This window comes from Lagopus muta, chromosome 6 (genome assembly GCF_023343835.1).
Source record: "Lagopus muta isolate bLagMut1 chromosome 6, bLagMut1 primary, whole genome shotgun sequence".
NCBI classification, from domain to species: Eukaryota; Metazoa; Chordata; class Aves; order Galliformes; family Phasianidae; genus Lagopus; species Lagopus muta.
Window position 1 is genome coordinate 40874740 of NC_064438.1, and position 19079 is coordinate 40893818.

The following is a 19079-nucleotide window of genomic DNA, read 5'->3' on the forward strand; positions in this document are numbered from 1 at the left end:
CACCAAATTTGAAACAAATACACTGCCTCTTTTGAGGCTAGTCCATCAGCATTGCAGAAATTTTACATCTGCTACAGTATGTCAGATGAGAAATCTTTGCTGTGCAAATGAAATAAATGTTTTTTTCCTACACTGAGATTTTTCTTGCTGATAGTAGTTTCTGATGGAAAAAAAAAGAGGTTTGCTTCCTTTGATCTGTGTTTTTTTTTTTTTTGTTCCTTCCCCCCTTCCCATTCTACTACATAATTACGAAATTCCTGCCAGTAGTATCAATAGGGAATGCCAAAGGACTCTACGAGCAGGTAAAACCTAGTGTATATTCCCAAGTATGGGTGAAACTGCAGTCTGCCTGAGTCAGATACCTGTTTATAAAATGGATGCCTGTTATGAAAAACTTCATTCCAAACAGTTTTCAGTTTGACGGAGTTTTTGTACTGAAATATGAATTTTACTGGAATGATTAGACAGCCTTGCTGCTGCTAGGAATTATCAGTTCTACTTTAAATTGCAGTCTGATCCAAAAATATAAGTTGAGGATTTTTTTCAGTTTCTCACACACCCTATTCTTTTAGATTGTATTGTGCTGTTACTGTGATAAGTAGCAGGACCATAAGAGACCTTAAAAGATGATAAGTAAATAATTACAAGCTTGACACTGGCAGCATTGTCAGAGGAAAGTACTCCACTGAAATGAAATGACCCAGTGTGCTTTAAACTTCATACCATGTTATCTTATACCCAGCTTCTTGCTACCCACTTAAGTACTGACACTTATGTTGCTACTGTTTGAAGTATGTGATATCACTGATGGAGAGGATAAGCTGAGGAAGGCTCCATGGAAGATTCTGAAACCGCCTGTTTAGGTGGTTTGGTACATGTGCTTGTGGAAAAGACCTCTAAGAAGTGAATGAGTTTTACTTTTCATCGGTGCTTTTTATTGTGTCTAAGATACAAGAGGCACTAAATTAGCATGATGGAATTAGTGCAACTCCTGTGCGTTCTCCAGTGTGCCCAGGTGTGATCTAATGGTTCAGCAGTAGACCAGGCTTCCACATTCTAAGGTTTGCTATGAGTGTGCTGTTTAAATGTTATTCTGGCCTCAGTTTAGTGACATATTGCATATTGATATTTATGATCTTTGATAAATTTTTGCCATGCGAAATGAACTTTTTTTTTTTTTTTGGTAGATGGCTTCAGATTTGATTGAGTAGAAGTTTCAAGTAGAATATGTAAAAGTTTTTATCAGAGTTGAGGCTCTTCAAATTTTGATTAATTTGACTCCTGGTAAATAAGTACAAAGAAATACTTTCGTCTGTTTCACTGTGCGTTCAGTTCACTGTAAGTTTAATGGGGATGGAATCATCAAAAGGATGGTGGAGAGAGTTCTCTTTCCAGCAGTATTTATTCTAATTCTCTTCCTTTACTTAGTTGATAGTTTATCAACATTTGTAAGATAATCTGGTACGCTTACTGAATTTTCTTTCTTAAACATGGATCTATGGTGTTACTGGTAGATGTATGTAATTTTTCTTGCAAGTACGGAAAGGCAGAAACGCTCATATGAAACTTTGAAATCTTTTTTAGTCAATGATTGGAAGTGATGATTTCTTAATAGCTGGCAACAGATCTGAATTTGGATCAGTTAGATAACATCTGCAAGTGAATGTGCTTTTAATGGTATATGTGAAAGGTGCCATTGGATAAGTATTTTTTTTTTTATAGCACATTAATACATTAGAAGCACTACCTGTAACAGTAAATGAGCAGTGTTGTTGCTTTCCTTTCATGTTTCACAAAGATCAAAAGCACTAATATAACTGGTGTTGGAAAAGACTCACTTGAGCAAATATGAGTGATAATAGCAAATATGTAACTGTTCCAGTAGGTCTTGATAATTTCCTCAAGCTGGGGAAGTTGCAGATGTAGCCGCAGTGGGACCTGCACCCTTATAGTAGGTAACATTGTTCTAATGTGCTGACCAACTAATGTTCTTAGCTGGGGAACTGTTACAAAATGACCCATGAAAATTAAACTGTTCCCACAGAGCTCGACTTCAGCTGGGAAGAACAGGAGGGGTTCTGCCTCTTGATTTTTTTTTTTTTTTTTTTTTTTTTTTTTTTTTTTGCAAAGTGTGTTTCATTTTCCCCAGTTTGCAGGACAAAACTTATACCCGTGCTTATCTTGTTTTGGTTTTTATATCTTTCATATATTTGCAGCACAAAGCCTTTTACTTATGCTGCTTTCACTTGAATTCCTTTGTTGTGGAGTCTGTGCATCTCAATCAGGCCTGAGGCAGCCTGTAGAAAGGCTCCCAGTGAATTTAACAGAATCAGAATTGAAAAGGATATATAACAATTTATGAAGAATATTAGAAGTACCAGTAAATCCCTGAAACTAAGCACTGCTTTATGTTAATGAATGTTGCTAGGATCTTTCATTAATGCTGTGACCTGTGCATTGTTCTGGGAGCCTTTAGCTCAAGTAGAACAATGGAAAGAAATCTGAAGGGTATTCTTGTACCTCTTTGGGATTGACGTAAGCATTTTCCAAGTGATTAATTACACTGTTCCTTCTTTTACAGTTTGCTCGGTACATTACTTCAAAAATGTTTCTGCAGAAGGTGTGGTATTTTAAGACACCTGCAATATCTGATACCCAATACTTAATGATAATACATTTCTATGATGTGAAGTTCTGTCTCCCTGTGGCCTTTTATTGCTGCCTGATCACTTTGTCTAAATTACCAGGATAAATCTAGTTCTTCCAGCTACTGCTCCTCATTATGACACATTTAAGCTTATTTATCTCAACTCTGCTTTGCTTGTTTTGCCTGTTACAGCGAGCAATTTAATAATTGCATCACTGTTGTAGTAACCTGATACCATGAGTCTTTATTATTGGTAACAGTGTTTGGTTTATATCATTAAAACATCACAAAGGGGGGACAGTGGTCTAGTCATCTCTAGAATGTTTACTGCTTGCTGGATGATAACAATTCTTATTGCAAGATATGGAAAGGTTTGGCTTCCAGAGCAGTCAGTGATACCCTCATATACAGCAGTGCCAGCTGAACATAATGCATTTGAATCAGCTTTTGCATATGAGACTCATCAGCTGTTATTTAACAATTTGAAAATGGAGGAATACAGTGCAAGCAGAAGGATATAATTTGAAAAAAATTTAAGAATAGGGCATATGGTAGATATCCGAAGTGCCTAAATATTGATAAACTAGAGTCATTCTTTTTCCTAGAAAGGAACTAGAAATCAGTTAAATTTGAAAGAAAATAAGTGAAATGCAACAATTTTTCTAGTAATTTGTAATGGGCATTCTTGTACCTTCTTAGTCCGTGGACATTTTACATTAGCACCTGCTAACTAATATTAGCAAGCATGTAAGTAAGCTGAAGTATTGAAAATGCACCAAAAATCTTCAAGCCTCTTTGTGACTATTTTAGAGAAGAGCTACTTTGGACAATGAGGATGCCTTTCTGGAGATCAGACTGAAGATTTAAACTGTAGTCTGTAACAGAAAACTTCATCTAAGAAAAAATATTACTCGAGACTTAATCATTTTCCTTAATGTTATTTATTATTCTATATGCTTTGTCAGTGTCATCATAATTCTTTTCTGTCTGCAGTAGTATTCTGAAGGAGTTGAGAAACTCTTTATCTAAATGTTGTTATTGTCATCTTGAAGAAATAGCTTTAGAATATTACCCCTAGTATTAATGTAATCTATTATACTTATAACTAATGTCAGTGTGAATCAAAGAAGTGGTGTTCCAGGCTTGTGAAATATTGCTTAGTTTATTGAGTATGTCAGATATCAACAAAATTGCTCTTCAAGAAGCTTAGTTTTCACTTATGTGAAGAAACATAAAAGAGCTAACAGAGAATGAATGTATTATACAGACTGTGTAAAAACAGCCATCTTACATCAAATCAAAGAATCATCTGTCTCAAGCCTGTTTAAAAAGGATCTGTCAGGACATGGCCAGGAAAAAGTGTAAGGGAAGTGTGTCCAACCCACAGTTCATGGGCCTCATGCAGCCCAGCTGCATGCAAAATGCAGCCCACTCCCTGCCCCTCACGATTATGGCAGCAGCTCTGCCCCACCAAACAGCACAGCCTGGTGCCTCAGCACAAACAGAGCATCAGTGCACTATTAACCGTATGTGGGCAAAAGTCAGGGCAAGGGCTGCAGTGAAGTGCTATCTCAAATTATGACAAATAAGTTAATGGATTTTGACACATCGGCTGAACACAGTCCTGTAAACAGCAAAAAATACACAGCTGTGCTTTTTGTTTTTCAGAAATAAAGATCCTCTTTTTATACAAATATCCTTGATTTAGAAAGGGAAAGAAATGCAGGATGGATGTTTTTATGAGGCCTTGTGGTACTACTAGCGCTTCAAATTAGTAGGCCTTTTTATTTTCATATGCAGAAGAAAAAGACTGTGCAGGTCATTTTTTCCTTCTATTACTTGTTTTATTTCTAAACAAAACAACTTAAAGAGATGAAGATCTGCTGCCTTCCTGGAGAGCCCAATGGCTGTTTTCTATTCAGGTCACAATTGAAATTGAGGGTAAAGAGGGAAAAAAAAGAGAAGGATTTTTTAATAGTGCTGAATGGACTATTTTTGTTCATTTTACAGTATCTTGCTTCTCTGACATGTTTACTTTATAAATGCTTCAGCTCATGACCATGACTTATTTTGAATGGTAAAGTATATAATTAATGTCAAGGTGAAAGGCGATTATGCTTGTGAACACTTCTCGGTGCCCTCCAGAAACCACTTAGAAAGCCAATTTAGGTCACACATGGTTCAGTCTCTCAGAAATCTTTCTTAATAAAGCCCTGAGGCACTCTCTTTCACTGAGCAATTAACAGAAAGCCAGTTCCTCATGTTATTGTAGGGAAATGAAAATTTGTAGAGAGGGGGAAAGGACTGTATAAGGCACAACAATGTTTCTTACAGCTCTGTTGAAAGCTAAAATGCAGTTTAAAAGAGAAATTAAGGTAAAGAATAATGAAGGTCCAAAATTCCAAAATGAAAGTGCTTATATGTTAAACACAGTGATTTGAAGCTTTCCATCACCTTCTGTTAATTTTTTCCTGATTATTTCAACAGATGTTTCCCAAGAAATCTCCTGGGCAAGTCATGCTGAAGAGGACTGTTTCCTGGATTTTGGTGTATCTGGATATACTGCTGCACCTTGAAACTCCCTGCAGATCCTTGCCCGTGGAGGGATGTGATGACAATTTGAGGATAGCAGAATGACAGTAAGCATTATTCTGTTTTGCAGTTATCATTTTTAAAAACCTGGTTCTAGAAAACCAGTTTGATTCACTGTAGTAATATGGTAGTTTTTTATTAAAGTTTACTTATTTTCCAGATAGACAAAAGAAGGTATATATGAGACTGTACAATAGCTGTGTGTAATAACCATATGCTATCTTGTGGTATGAGGGATTTGTTATCAACTTGATAAATTTGGATTTCAGCTTTTGTTTCTCAAGCCGTCTAGAATAGACTTTATATAAACTTCTGTATGATGTTTCTGCAAAAATGTGGATTTATCAGTTATTGATTGCTGAATTATCTGGACCAAGAACAGCGCTACTAGTATGCCTATTAGGTGCAATTGTATTGGTCCCATAGTCAGACACAATTGAATAAGTATCCCACTTTTTACACTCTTTGATGCTTAGAGTGCCAGTACTGAGCTAAGACATGGTACAGTGACAGTTCAGATTTAGTAAAGTTACTACTGTAGGCACTTATGAGGAGAGAAGCAAAGATTTGCTGTAGTTGTATCATTGATTTTATTTCTGCCATTTATTTTGACATCTATTTTTATGACAGTTTGATTTGTATTTGTATATTTATAAACCTGATAAACATTCACGTAATATGACCAAAGCTTGCAATTGTGGAGTATGAAGGTCTGCAATTACTCTTGTATAATATGCAGAATTTAATTCATTGAAGTTGTTGGGTACAAGTAAAAAATGTTGCAATGGTGCCTAATGTCAGAAGAAATCACAATTCACTGTATAATAGAGATCAGAAGGGCTGCAAAATAATTTTTATTTTTCTTTATTGAAAAATCTGAATTTTTGGTAGAGTAAAGGAGAGAGTTAAATGCCCTTTGCTAGAAGGCGAAATCATAAAATCATAGGATGGTTTGGGTTGGATCAAGATCTCCTAGTTCCACCCCCCATGCTATAGGCTGGGACACACTAGACTAGATTGCACAAAGCTCCATCCTTCCTGGTCTTAAGCACCTGAAGGGAGGGGGCATCCACAGCCTCTCTTGGCAACCTACTCCAATGACTCAGCACCCTCAAAGTGAAGAATTTCTTCCTAATATCTAGTCTAAGTCTACCTTCCTCTGGTTTAAAGCCATTTCTCCTCATCTTGTTGCTACATACCCTTGTAAGAAGTCCCTTCCCAGCATTCCTGTAAGCACCCTGCAGGTTCTGGGGGCCCCAGCTCTCTCAGCCTATCCTTGTAGGGAAGGTGCTTCAGCCCTCTGATTATCTTCATGACTCTTCTCTGGACCCACTCCAACAGCTCAGTGTCTTGTGGTAGGCCTCAGAATTGGATGCAGTGCTGCAGATGGGGTTTCAAGGAAGCAGGGTAGAGGGGCTGAATCACTTCCCTTAACCTGCTGGTCATGCTTTTCTTGATGCAACCCGGGATACAATTGGCAAAACAGAGGTTAGTTACTCTGGGAGGTTCCCTTTTTGTTTATCTATTACCTGTTTTCATTCCTGAGCTTTTCTCTGGGCACGCAGCGACAGTGGACATAAGCCTGGGGTTTGGCAGGAGCCTTCATCCTGTCGTTAGGTGGAGAAGCAGAAGTGGCAAGCTCTGACATGCTCTTGCCCTGACACCCATAGGTAACGTTGGTGTGATCTGTTTGCTTTCTCAAAAATTAGAAGATGCAGCACTGGCGTCCTTTTCAGTGGGATCATAGGACTGCCATTACTAGCTGCAAATGAGTAGGAGATGGGGCTTCAGAACATTCTAACTACTTTCCTCTTGAAGTAGCTGCTTTGATATTTAGATAGTCAGTCTCACAACCTGTAGCAAAAGAATAGCAGGAAAATAAGAGCTGATTCATTAGATGCCAAGCAGGTAGTTTTCAGTCTATTTCCTATTAGAAATAAGCCTGTAAGACTTTCTGCTGTTGATCAGGCAGATGAGATACCTAGATGCAATAATACCGAGTTGGAGGATGTTCATTAGCATAATCTATCAGTTGAGAATTGGCTTGTTTGGGGTCATTTCACAATCAGGAGACAGGGGATGTGAAATTCCTCTTTCTGTAGAAAGATGAATTTCCTCTTTCCTCTTTAATTTTAATTTACTTAAACAGCTGCCTACACTCTAACACCTTCCATACCATGTTGCCACAGGTAGGGTTTACTTCTCTAATGTCTGATCTCATATCTTGGCACTGACTGGCTCTCTGATCCATTTCATCTGCAGCCATCTCTAAGCTGTATACTGTGCTCTCCCTTTGACATGTAACTCCCTCCCCTTTCCCTTCAGAGCTCTTTCCTTATGCAAAACCCTTCTGTGAACTATTTTTGTGATGCTGGCAGGAAACGAATGAGCAGTAATGAAGCAGTTAGAGCTGACAGTTCAATTATTTATTTTTAAAGAATGCATGCATTAAAATATTAAAACTGGATGGGCCATATTCTCATATGCTACTGCTCCTTTGGATTAAGAGACTATATCTGAATTGTGCCAAAGGAGTCTCTCTTTCAGTATGTTCTTTTTAAAATAATAGTTGATTTTTCTAAGGCTGTTTACTTCTGATGTTAAAATATTTTCTAGGTGTTGCTTCAATGTGAGTGAAAGAAATCCAGTTGTCATTGACTCTAACTATTGCTTATGTAGGTGAAAAGTCTAGTACCTGGAATGCCTTGCTGCACAGTGGCGTTGCCTTCATTAGTGACTGCTGTGCTCAGCAGTAGTGTTGCCTGGTGCACTGAGACACTGTGCAGCACTGCAAGTGCATCTAACCTTGCTGTTCCTGCATACAGTTGAAAGTGCAGCTAGAACCAAGGGTTTGTGCAGCTTTTGGCTAGCAATGAAGTCATCAGACTACTTGGCATCCAAATAGAATGTCCTGTTTTGGCACTTAATAAATCCACTGTTCTCTGCAGTATGTTCTCTGTTAAACAGTCTTCTCTGCATTGAAGTTCATGCCAGTAATTTATCATTCAAAAATTTTAAGAGCAACAGAGCACTATTATTGAAGAAACATATTTGTCTCTGTTCAAAATAGCACACACTTACACACTTATTTAACCAGGCTCAGAACAAATTGTCCATAAAAGCACATATTTTAGTAAATGTTCTATCTCATTTCAGCAGTATCCTAAGCAATCATAAGATAAAACTGCATGTGTCTTTGTCCTGGCACTGAAATACTGTGTTTTCTGTACTCTGGATGTTAAACTTGTCCTGACCTTGGAGCAAGACACTTGTCATTGTACCACTGACTTTCAAAATCAAAGCTATTCCTTAGTTATCTATTTGACTTTGTCATTCTGTTTTCAGTCACTGGCTGTGAACTACAGGATGGTGAATGTAGAAATTAAAAAAACTCATTGAGGACATTGTCACTGGTCACTGGTCAGCACCTTTCTGAGCTGAAATCCCCTTTCATCTGATTTGAAGGCACCTGGGGAGCCAAAGTAATTTCTTTCATAAAGCTGCTTGACAAGAGGAGTTCTAAGTGATTAAGTCTGTCTGTAATATGCCTGTTCTTGTTTGTCTTCCTTTTTCTTTGTTAGGAGCAAGGTATTTGTTAGTAGGAGGTAACTGCTGCAGGTTCTTAACGTTGTAGTTCTGCACTTTTACCCATCCAGCATAGAAAGGTTCTGTATAGATAAGACTGTTTGTGTTGTTAGTGTGTGCAGCTGAGACTGTGCAGCACAGGACTCTTGTTCAAATACTGTCTGGGTTACTAGTACTAGTTGTTCAGTTCTTTTTGAGTTATTGGAAAGAAAGCAGGGGTGCATAGCAGTGCTGGTCCCCTGGTTGACACCTGATGAGACAAGCTGAAAGAAACCAAGTAATATGAACTTGTCACTTTCAGAGTTGGTTCCGTCTGTTGGAACAAACAGAATTTCACATTTGCAGTACACCATTACACTATACTTTATTTAGCATCTGGATAGAAGTGTTTAGTCCCCAGTTAGAACTATCAACCAAGCATGAAAATGACTTTTAAAAAATCTTAGACAATTTATAGCTGGCTGAGTATTAATTTTATTTGAAGTTAATAATTAGTAGATAGGTCAACTGCATGCTTGGCTGACAGCACTGTCCCAGCTACATACACAGTATAGCTGAGTCTCTAGTATCAGCACTTTTGTGAACTTGAATATACTCCATGTCAAGTATTTATACTGGGAACATAAAACTCTTCTCAGAGCCTGCTGAATGCACAAGGCAAAGTAGATGCTAACCAAAGGACACAAGTCTGTAGGGCATAGCTGGTGATCTATTTTGTCTCACTTACATGTGTAATCAGCTGTACAAGGCTGAGCAATTATTACCTTTTTACTTACTGAACCCACTTCCACTACGCTGGTTGCTCTTATGGTTAGGATATACCGTGAAGTGAAAAGTTATGAGATGGAATAATAGCCAAAGCTATCAGTTTTTGCTGTCTAGAAGGCTTACACTCCGTCTGCTCTTGAAAGGATGGCTGCCATGGTGCACTTCTGGGGAGTCTCATTGACTACTTCCATTTTGTTTGAGAGGGTAAAGGACCAGAACTCCGGCAGTGCTGGTGAGATCTGATGATAACACCTTAGCCTGACTTGTAGCCCTGTGAATAGCCCCAGGCAAAGCCATGTGAGAGAAGCTGCAGAATGCTTTGACATCAGGCTGACTGTTACTGCCGTAGGTCAGTGAAGTGCTATTATTTGAATAGGGTGTAATTCACTTCTCTCAAGGTATTGCACTCAGTTGCTATGTGCTAATGTATGCCACTGCAGCAGCTGGCTAAAGACAACCATTTGTTTTGTTCATTGATCCGTTTGAATAACGCTCTTAAGAACATTTTGTGTAAGTGAAGTAAATAATGTAAGAGTAGTTAAACCTGATATCCACATAAACATTTACAGGCTTTGGACTCTACTAGCTTTTTGATCTACCACACTTTTAAGTGCAGCCACTGATAATCAGACAACCATTAATAATCAGCATCGAAGGAAATTAAAAATATGGAGAAGGAAGACAGAGTAGTAGTTTATTTGTTAAATGTAGTTTATTTTGTTAAATTACCTAGTATAACCTGTTGTTAAATTATCTTTTATAATTGTCCTAAATAGTACCTTTGTCTCCCACACTTCTTAGTGTGTAGGGGAAGTGTTACATTGCACAGCTCTTTCATAGGATATTTTGACAGGAACTAGTTCCTATGCTAAATCAAGCATAATGAGCTTCTCAGAAAGCATTGGCTTGTGAATCTATTATGTGAGGTAGGGAACGTGACTAAGTGGAAGCTTTAGAATACTTGTTGACCTGGCCATGTTTGAGTAAGTAAAGAAATCTGAGAAGCATCATCTTCAGGCCAATAGGAGATACTGGGATTACTTGCATTTCCTACACTCATTTATTTGTTTTCTTGCCGTGCCTCTTTACAATTCACATTTGTAAGAATACTTGAGATTCACAAACATTTTCTGTATGTTCTACACAGAAGTCACCTATGAAAGAATACTAGAAGAAAATAACCTTTAGTGTTCTCTAGAACTGAAGGCAAACTGAGATTATCAGAAAAATTCTATTCCAAAGTAGTACCTTGAGTGAGAAGATACCAAAGCATCCTAGGGGGTTCCTATTTGGATAAATGTCCAAAGTTCAAGTCATTTGCTTTCTTAGTTCAACTGTGTTTCCTCTAAATGTTTATATTAGAAAAAAATCTCTCCAAATTTCAGTTGAAAATTGTGAGACGGCATGTAGGGAAAAAGCAACACAATGCAGTAGACAGAACAGACCCAAAAATATAGTGTATGTCCTTCCTCTTTATGTGTTGTGTCTTTCTATTTAAAGTAAGATTGATTAGGACTGTGATGATTGTCCTGTTCTTTATGCAGACCATCTTAGATACTACTTATTATTACATCAGTCTGCATGTAGTGCTGTGTAGACAAGTACTCAGTATTTCAGTGAGTATTCATGTCAGACAGAAGTGGAATAAGATCTTACAAAATATACAGACATCTGAAAGATGTTGGAGTGGGTTGTATATCAGAAATACATAGGCAGTGACTTCTGTATGTTTATATTTTTCTTTGCTGTTTGCTTTTTTGCCAATGGAAAGCTGATATTTCTGCTTTTTTTCCCTATTTTTCAAAATTTCTTGTATTTTGTTTTCCATAAGTAGAACTTCCAAAGAAAAGATGCTAACACTATATTGAGTCAAATAAGAAATATACATATTTTGATAAACAAAATTAGTATACAAAAGCAAAGAAATTAAGTGGAGAGAGATACAGAAGTTCAGTTGCCATTGACTTTACTGTCACCTGCCTTTCCATGCAGATCCTGCCAGCCTCTGCCTTTGTGCCTTTCCTACATGGGGCTACACGGGCCTTCCCTTCCAAGAAGTCAGAACATGGCAACTGCTACTGCTTCCCATGGATCTTCTCTCTCCTCAAACTGAAGTCAATGCCTTGTGCATTTCTTTTAGTTGCTTCCCAACGGACTGTATCTGCATAGTGTGATTTGCTTATGATATGAAATCATGGCAAGAAAAAACAATTAGCAATTATTTTGAGAAGATGAATACTTCATATTTAGTTGCAGCATTGCAAAAGCTGCTTAGTGTTCTGCTGTCTAAAATAACCCTGTGTGGGTCTTTTTGCCGTTATGCTCAGAGTCCTTCTGTCAAACCTACACTGTCGGAAGCTGACAGAGGCTGGACAGGGTCCATCATGAGAGGCTCACTTTGGAAGTGACTTCAGTCAACTCAACAGTTCTGTAGCCACATGAGCATTGTTTGCACCTCTTTGATTTTCTCATGTTTTGTGAGATTGTGGTCCCAGTGGCATTTATGGGTATATTAGGAATACAGAACTAAAGCAGAGGAAAAAAAGGTGACTTTTAGGTCACCAGTTTTACTATGTCAGAACTGAAAATAGAGCTAGAAATACTGTTTTCCATTTTAACATGAAAAATTAAAATTCTCTTGGCTGAATCTATGGTATGAAGCTTTTCTGCACGTGTTGTTTGCACGTCATGAAATATTTACTTCTCAGACCTAAATTCATCTTCTTCTTAACCTGAAAAAAGGCTTCAAAAATGTGTTACAGATGTGCTGCTTCCCTGTTGGGCATGAAAAATTAACACCGTGTCACCTGAAGAGTTAAAAGGAGGTCAGATAAGGTAACTTTTAACCAGTATGTTGCTATTTTGAGCCATTCATAGGAAATTTAGAAAAGAAATGAATTGGAGACAGAGGCTTCATGAGGAACAGGCAGGTCTGCAAAGTTTCTGCGAAGACTAAAATTCCTTTGGAATTTACTGCATCAAATGATTGCCTTCAAGCTTTCAGCTTTAAGTACCAACATCACTACATAGGACATTTCCTGGAGTTTTCACAGTTTTGGGATAGACAGTAATAAAAGAACGGGGAACAGTGTGTGTATGCGTGAGAAGATTAGGATGAGGTTATGCTTTTTGCCAGAAATTTCAAAAATAAAAAAGTTTTTACTTTCCTTGCACAACTTACTCATAAATAAGCTAACTTAAAGCTTAATGTGCTTGCTCCAGACTCTTTATCAAACCCAAGAAAAATGATTTCTGTCCTACTCAGTGTTTATAAAGAAATAAAATTGAAAAATAGCAAGTCATCTTGCACTTAGAAGCCCTTCTATAAATCATAGATTATTATTATTATGAGGGGTTTTTTTTGGTTGAGGACTCCTGCATAAGTAGATGTGAGCAAGACAGTGTGTAGCATCCAGTAAGTGAGAGTAAGCAGTGCAAAACTGACATTCTCAGGGTATGGGAGAGTCAGTGTCATTCCAGCTAACAGTATAAGTCTTGAAACAACTAATGATAACAGCATTTCCATTTCAGATAGCATGATAATAAAAGAAGCAAGGAGAGAAAAAATGAAAATCAATTCAGCAACTGTATGCAGTGAAGATAAGACAGCTTTTTTTCACTGCATTTTTAAAGAAAATGCATTTAGGCTATTAGAAATGCCTTACTTATTAAGTGACTAGGTTAGCTTGGTGACTGTTAAGTTCAATTGGTCTGTCCAATTTTGAGACACAATGGTATTCCCAGGTACAATAGGTTGCAACTTCATAACCAGGGAAAAGCAACTGGGTGCAGATTATACATCTTATTTTTCATTATTTATGCTTTTTTGTGTGTGGTTCTGTGTAACTATTTGCCTCTAAGGAAGTAAAATCAGAGTTGTCAACTTAATGACTGGTATTTGACTTGCCTTAAGATTTGTGTTGTATATGATACCATATTTTTAATGCTGTGGAGAGATGTTTCCATGCAGATAAGTTGACTCCCTTCAGGGAATGCTTTACTGATTTTTAACTGTGAGCCATTTCTACTACTTGTTAATCACAGGTGCATTTCATGGTTTACAGAACTCCATTTTGATTTTGTGAAGCTTAAGCTTTTTAGAAGTGTCCCTATTTTCTTTTGAAGACATTGAGTGCTTGCTGCTACACTGCCTGCTCTGTAGTGCTGTAGAGAGTGTTGGAGTGCAAATACCTTCTTCCCTCTGTCTTTTAGTCTGGCTGGATGGATTTGCTGTGCCTCTGGTGCATCAGAAACTTTCCCTATAGGCTTTGAGCAAAGAGGGACTTGATTGTCTTTGTTATGTAAATGATTGGGAAATAATTGTTTTGTGTAGCCAAAACCCAGAACACTAGAGGGAATTGTTTTCATTGAGGTGTATTTTGACTCCAGTCCCCAAATCCCTTTAAAAAAAACAAACAAACAAAACCCAGTGAAGTCAACATAAATATTACTGAGATAAGGAAAAGTTCTTAATGATGGAGACTCAGAAGGCCAGACTTCCCGCAGCGGTGTGATCGCTGTTATCAGTCTGTAGCTGTAGATACTTCCTTGAACCATGAATCTGTGGGTTCATGTCAACCTGATCTTTGCAAAGCTTTCTGTTGTAGTCCTGAGACTGTTGTAGTTGTCCCCTGGGAAAACTCTACCTACAGCCCGACAGGATTCTCTTGATTGGTCTACAGGCTCTTGGCACTACACCCTTTGTAGATATTGCTTTTGTAATTCACCTGTGTTTATGCAGGACGTTAACTGTCATCAGCTATGCTCCTTAGACCACTGCTGGTATTTCTAAGGTCAAGAAACACTGTAAAGAAAACACTCTAGGACTTCCTTAGACTTAGTGAAAGAAGAGCACAGCAAAAGATGGAAACAGCATACAGCACAGAGACAGAGATCATCACATGGAAACTCTGAAAGTTTCTGAAAGTACTCTCCAATTTGCTAATTCAGATAAAATCATCTGGATTAACTCAAACTGTGAATTGTAGTAACGTAAAGGATTTTGTCTGAACAAATTAAGAAGCATTGAAGGACTCAACTGGCAGATCTGTAGACGTTTTTGCCTTCAGCAAATGATAGAGTGGAACACAATAACCATTCTCTTCTACTGTGGAATAGCTGGGTTCAGCAGAAAGCTGTTGTAATCTTAAATTCCTCTTTTTTCAGAGAATAAATCTGTCTTTTTCACAACTGGGTCACTTGGAGCCAAACAGCATTGTTCAAGAATTCAATTAAATTATTAATTTAGAGTAATCAGGTAATTAGAAATCTAAGTTATTGAACAGTGCTGGGGAAACTTACTTTGCCATGTTCCTTTCGTTTGAAGTAGGGTACTCTGCAGTATTTGTGAAGACATTTTGATTCTGGCCTTTTCTCACTATTCCTGAGGCTTAACAGAGAGATTCTAGTTGTTAATTCTGCTTTGAAGCACAAACAGGTAGGCTGCAATGTCAGATTTCATTTTACCCTCTGAGTCTGTCACCGAACAACTCAGCATCCCTGAATTATTCACAACCCAGAGTACCAGCATGTGTCAAAATCAGTAATCATCAGGCAAGCAAGAAAGAGATCTGGGCTGCTGTTGGCAGTTTTATACTGACAAGAGAGTCTGAGTTTGAAAAATAAGACATTCTTGCTACTTAATGATCAGAACAATTCAACAAAGTCTTGAGACAGTGACTTGACCATCTAGGCATTTCTAGATTCCTCCATTTATTGCATTAAAAAAGAAAAACAACGGAAAAACAATCATAGCTTTGGCTTTGGTCTCAATTGTACAATTGTAGATGCAAAATGATTTCATTGATTCTGTTAGAGTACTTCCAGCTTTTATTAATTTCAGCAAAAGTTCTGATTCTAGCACCTTCCAGTACTGTGGACAATTATTTGAAATCCTAAAGGCTATAGCTTGGGTGATTGTCAAGGTACATTGCATGGCTTCTATAGCAAGCCCCAGTAAGATAGCCTAAATGAATTCCACCGTAGATTTTAGTTCTCTGGTAGAGTCTGTTGTGGCTCATTGGGAAACAATGTAATGACAAGTAATTTAGGTTAGTGATGTTCTTGAAAAAGCATTTGCTTTGTGCCTTAAAATTGACGTGGTGGAAAAGAAGTTTGAAATCAGGAATGTCAGTTAAACTGAGAAGACAGAAAATAGAAAGCCTACTAAGACAATTTCTGATCATGGACATCAACCAGTCTTTGAGTTCATAGTCTGCGAATTGTTTACACTAAGCAGAGAGGTAATATTTGTAAATTGTATGTCTTTTACATAAGTAAAACTTATAATAAGTAAAACTTATAACTTAAATAACTGTAGTGGAAGCTGTAGTTAGGTAATGAAGTTGATTGTACCTGGAGATCTCATTTGTAACGTTGTGCTGGAGATGTTTGGATTTATTTCATTCCCAAATGATCCTTGTTCCCTTAAACTGGATAATATGGCTCCTACTTTCCAAATAAGCTTTCTCTGAGAGGGCCATGTGTAGTGTTTCTGCAAAGAGCATATGAACTTTGTGTGTGCTTTCTCTCCACTAGGTTCAGGAAACCACAGTGGATATTCTTTACTGCAGTGGTTGACCTTGTAAAGACTAGGAGTGTCAGTATTTCTTTTTCTGGTTTCAGTCTCTCTGGAATAATGAGGAATGAATGGGAAAGAAGAATGAAAAGTCTGAGAAATAACAAAGCCCAGACTAACCAAAGAAACACTTCCTGAGTTATATTTCTCCAAGAAGGACAGGAAAAAGAGAGAAATCAATAGCTGTAATTTTTAAAAAATTGAGTGATTCCTGGGCTTTGACAGGGTCATAAAAGTAGATAGCAATGGAGAAAAAGAGACTGGGAACTTTCATATCCCTTCAACAGGCTGGTGAGAGGAGCTATTACATAAGAGAATTCTCTTTTACCATTTGTTGGCTGCATGTTATTTGCCCCTGCATGCTTACTCTCTTTTCTTGAACACTTTTCCAACTATCTAAATAGATATAATAAGGAAGAATTTCCTTTCTCAACTAACCAAGTTTTGTTGTTTGTAAACTGTGATGTTAAATTCCTTCTGATATTTTTCAGGCTTGACTTGCTCTTCTTTGAGTCCCAAGTCAGTGCTCCTCTTCATCTTCTTCTTCCCCTGCATTTATGTAGAGTACTTCAGAACTTCTTTATCTGATGTGAACTGGGATGGGGGCTAAAATATTAGATTCTCATTTTTTCTCATTTCAGATCATGCTTATATTGAAATTTTCTTTTCCTACCTATGCAAGGCATTGTTGATGTTTCCAGTGCACATCGCGTTTTCATTCCCTGTCATCCAAGCATACCGAAGTGGTGAATATGATGTGCTGTAAAAGAAGAGATCTTAGAGGTTGAAAGGTTTAAAAAAGGTTTAGAAAAAGAAATGCTGATGGGAAAGGAATGAAGTACGTAAAAACTGAGGCTAAAACATATCAGAAGCAAGTAATAGGGAAGCTACTTTGAGTGAAGAGAGTGGAATTCAATTGTGTAATATGACAGCATTGAGGAACTCTACAGTTTATTGCTTACTCTGACTGAACTCAAAGGACTTGGTCTAATTTAAGAGCTAATGATTAAAGAAGTCTGGACCTTATTGGGCAGCTGAAATTATGGTGACTACTGCTACTGATAATGAAATAAACTTTTATTAGGGCCTCAGAATTCAGTTCTGTGTTTTACTGAGCTTGTGCTCTTCAGCATTGTTTGTATAAGTGTGAAAATGCCTGTTGGCAAACCTTGGGTATTAAGGCAGCATGGATAGTTTGCAAGGATGGAGGAGGAATGTTTGAGGCAAGGGATGCACAGTTAGACACTGCACAGTACAGTCACTCTTTCCTAACAGGTCAGTCACAACTATGAAAGTCCAAGTAAGAAAGTATGAATAGGGTGGCCTACACCATTAAACCATCCCATAGCCACATCGTGAGGGACAGAGCGAACGCTCATTGGAGTGTTTGGGTAAGTCATAGTGAGTGACAAACCAGTTGCAGTCAGGACGCAGTATGCAATGTAGATTGCTCTAGTACAGTAGGTATGTTTTCTTTCCCTATTTGTTTCTGTACTTCTCAGGTGTGCTGTTTTTTAAAGAAAGGGAAAGATAATTTGCCCAGATTATTTATTTGTAATGACCTTGGTATGTTAGAGGCTGGGCTTTGTCACCTGTAATCAAGCTAATGATCACTTTGCAGATAGTTTTTCTGACATTGGTTAGAAGTAATCATGAAGTAAAATGCTTCACAATGCAAGTGAAGGGGACAGGTGGACAGGAATCAACCCTTCAGGACACTGTCAGAAAATAGAGCAAGACTAGAAAATAAATGCTGTACACACATTCTAAAGCATCGTTTTCTACAGAGTTGAGGGAGGTAAATTTCATGCTTCTCTTTATCTTCCAATTATTTTTTTTTTATTGCCAAGGGATGCAGTAAAATGTATTAAAGTCCAAGTTCGCACAGTTTTTGTTATCATTTTGCTTTCACTGTTTACCTCCTCTCAAAATCTTCAGTTTTGGAACAAATTTCCAGTGGCAATAGGAATTGTAAATTTCCTAGTTTGATTCTTTTTTTTTTTTTTTTCATTTCCTTAAATGCAAAAAAATTCTTGAAAAATGTCATTTGGGATAGAAAGATATATTTTATTCAGAAAACAAAAACTTCATTTTGAAGGCTTTATGGATCCTGCTAATCCACTTAAGGTATACGAATGTGATAAAGGGTTGGGGAGTTGGGGGAAGGCAAACATTCCCCAGTCAATCAATGACTCTCCTGCAATGACAGTTTATAACAGTGCAAGTGTCTAATGTGTCCTCCTTGTCATAAGCAGAATTACTACAACAAAAAGGTACTGAATGCTTTCTAAGTGACTCTTAAGTTTAGTGACACAATTATTCAAAGTAATGGGAAGGTAAAGGGCTTCATGTCTTGGGGCTGTTAATATAGGATGCCATCTTTTATCTGTAGTAAATATAATACCTAGTGTAAAGGATTAAAGTAGGGAGCTGTAGTGCTAACTATATTTCTGCTGTTAGAAATGATTAGTGTTACAGTCCAGTGGCTCCTGCAGTCTGTGCTTGTACTAATGCCAGTATTCCTGAGCTGTATGCATTATGAGCTCAATAGTTTTTGTTGTCTGTTGGTTTCTGGTGTATAGATTAAGGCATTCTACCTATAGGAACATTTTTCGAGAAAACATGAGGCATTCAAAGAAATCTTAACAAAAAAAAAAAAAAAAAAAAAAAAGTGAGGAATATGCACTCAGCTAAGACTAAGGATAAATGAAATAGAAAATATGCTTGAAGTCATATGACTGAAGATTATGAGCCTTACTGCATTAATTCCTAGTTTCTCAGTGTCTATTCCTGGCCCCTCTGCACATTCCTGGTCTTTATACAACTGTTCAAGAAGTATGTAAATGATGCTGGGTATCTTAAACAGATTTGGAAGATGAAAAACATTCAAGGCAGCAGTATGTCTAATAA

The 19079-nt window shown here is 37.5% G+C and overlaps 1 long non-coding RNA gene across 1 annotated transcript in view; it reads left to right on the forward strand.

The window, feature by feature from the left end:
* LOC125694354 (uncharacterized) overlaps positions 1–18835 on the forward strand; it is a 62181-nt gene extending 43346 nt beyond the window's left edge. The window contains exons 2-3 of the long non-coding RNA XR_007377522.1: positions 5135–5286; positions 11585–18835. This is a non-coding gene — a long non-coding RNA (uncharacterized LOC125694354). The remainder of the gene's footprint in view (positions 1–5134; positions 5287–11584) is intronic.
* Positions 18836–19079: the final 244 nt, after the last annotated feature.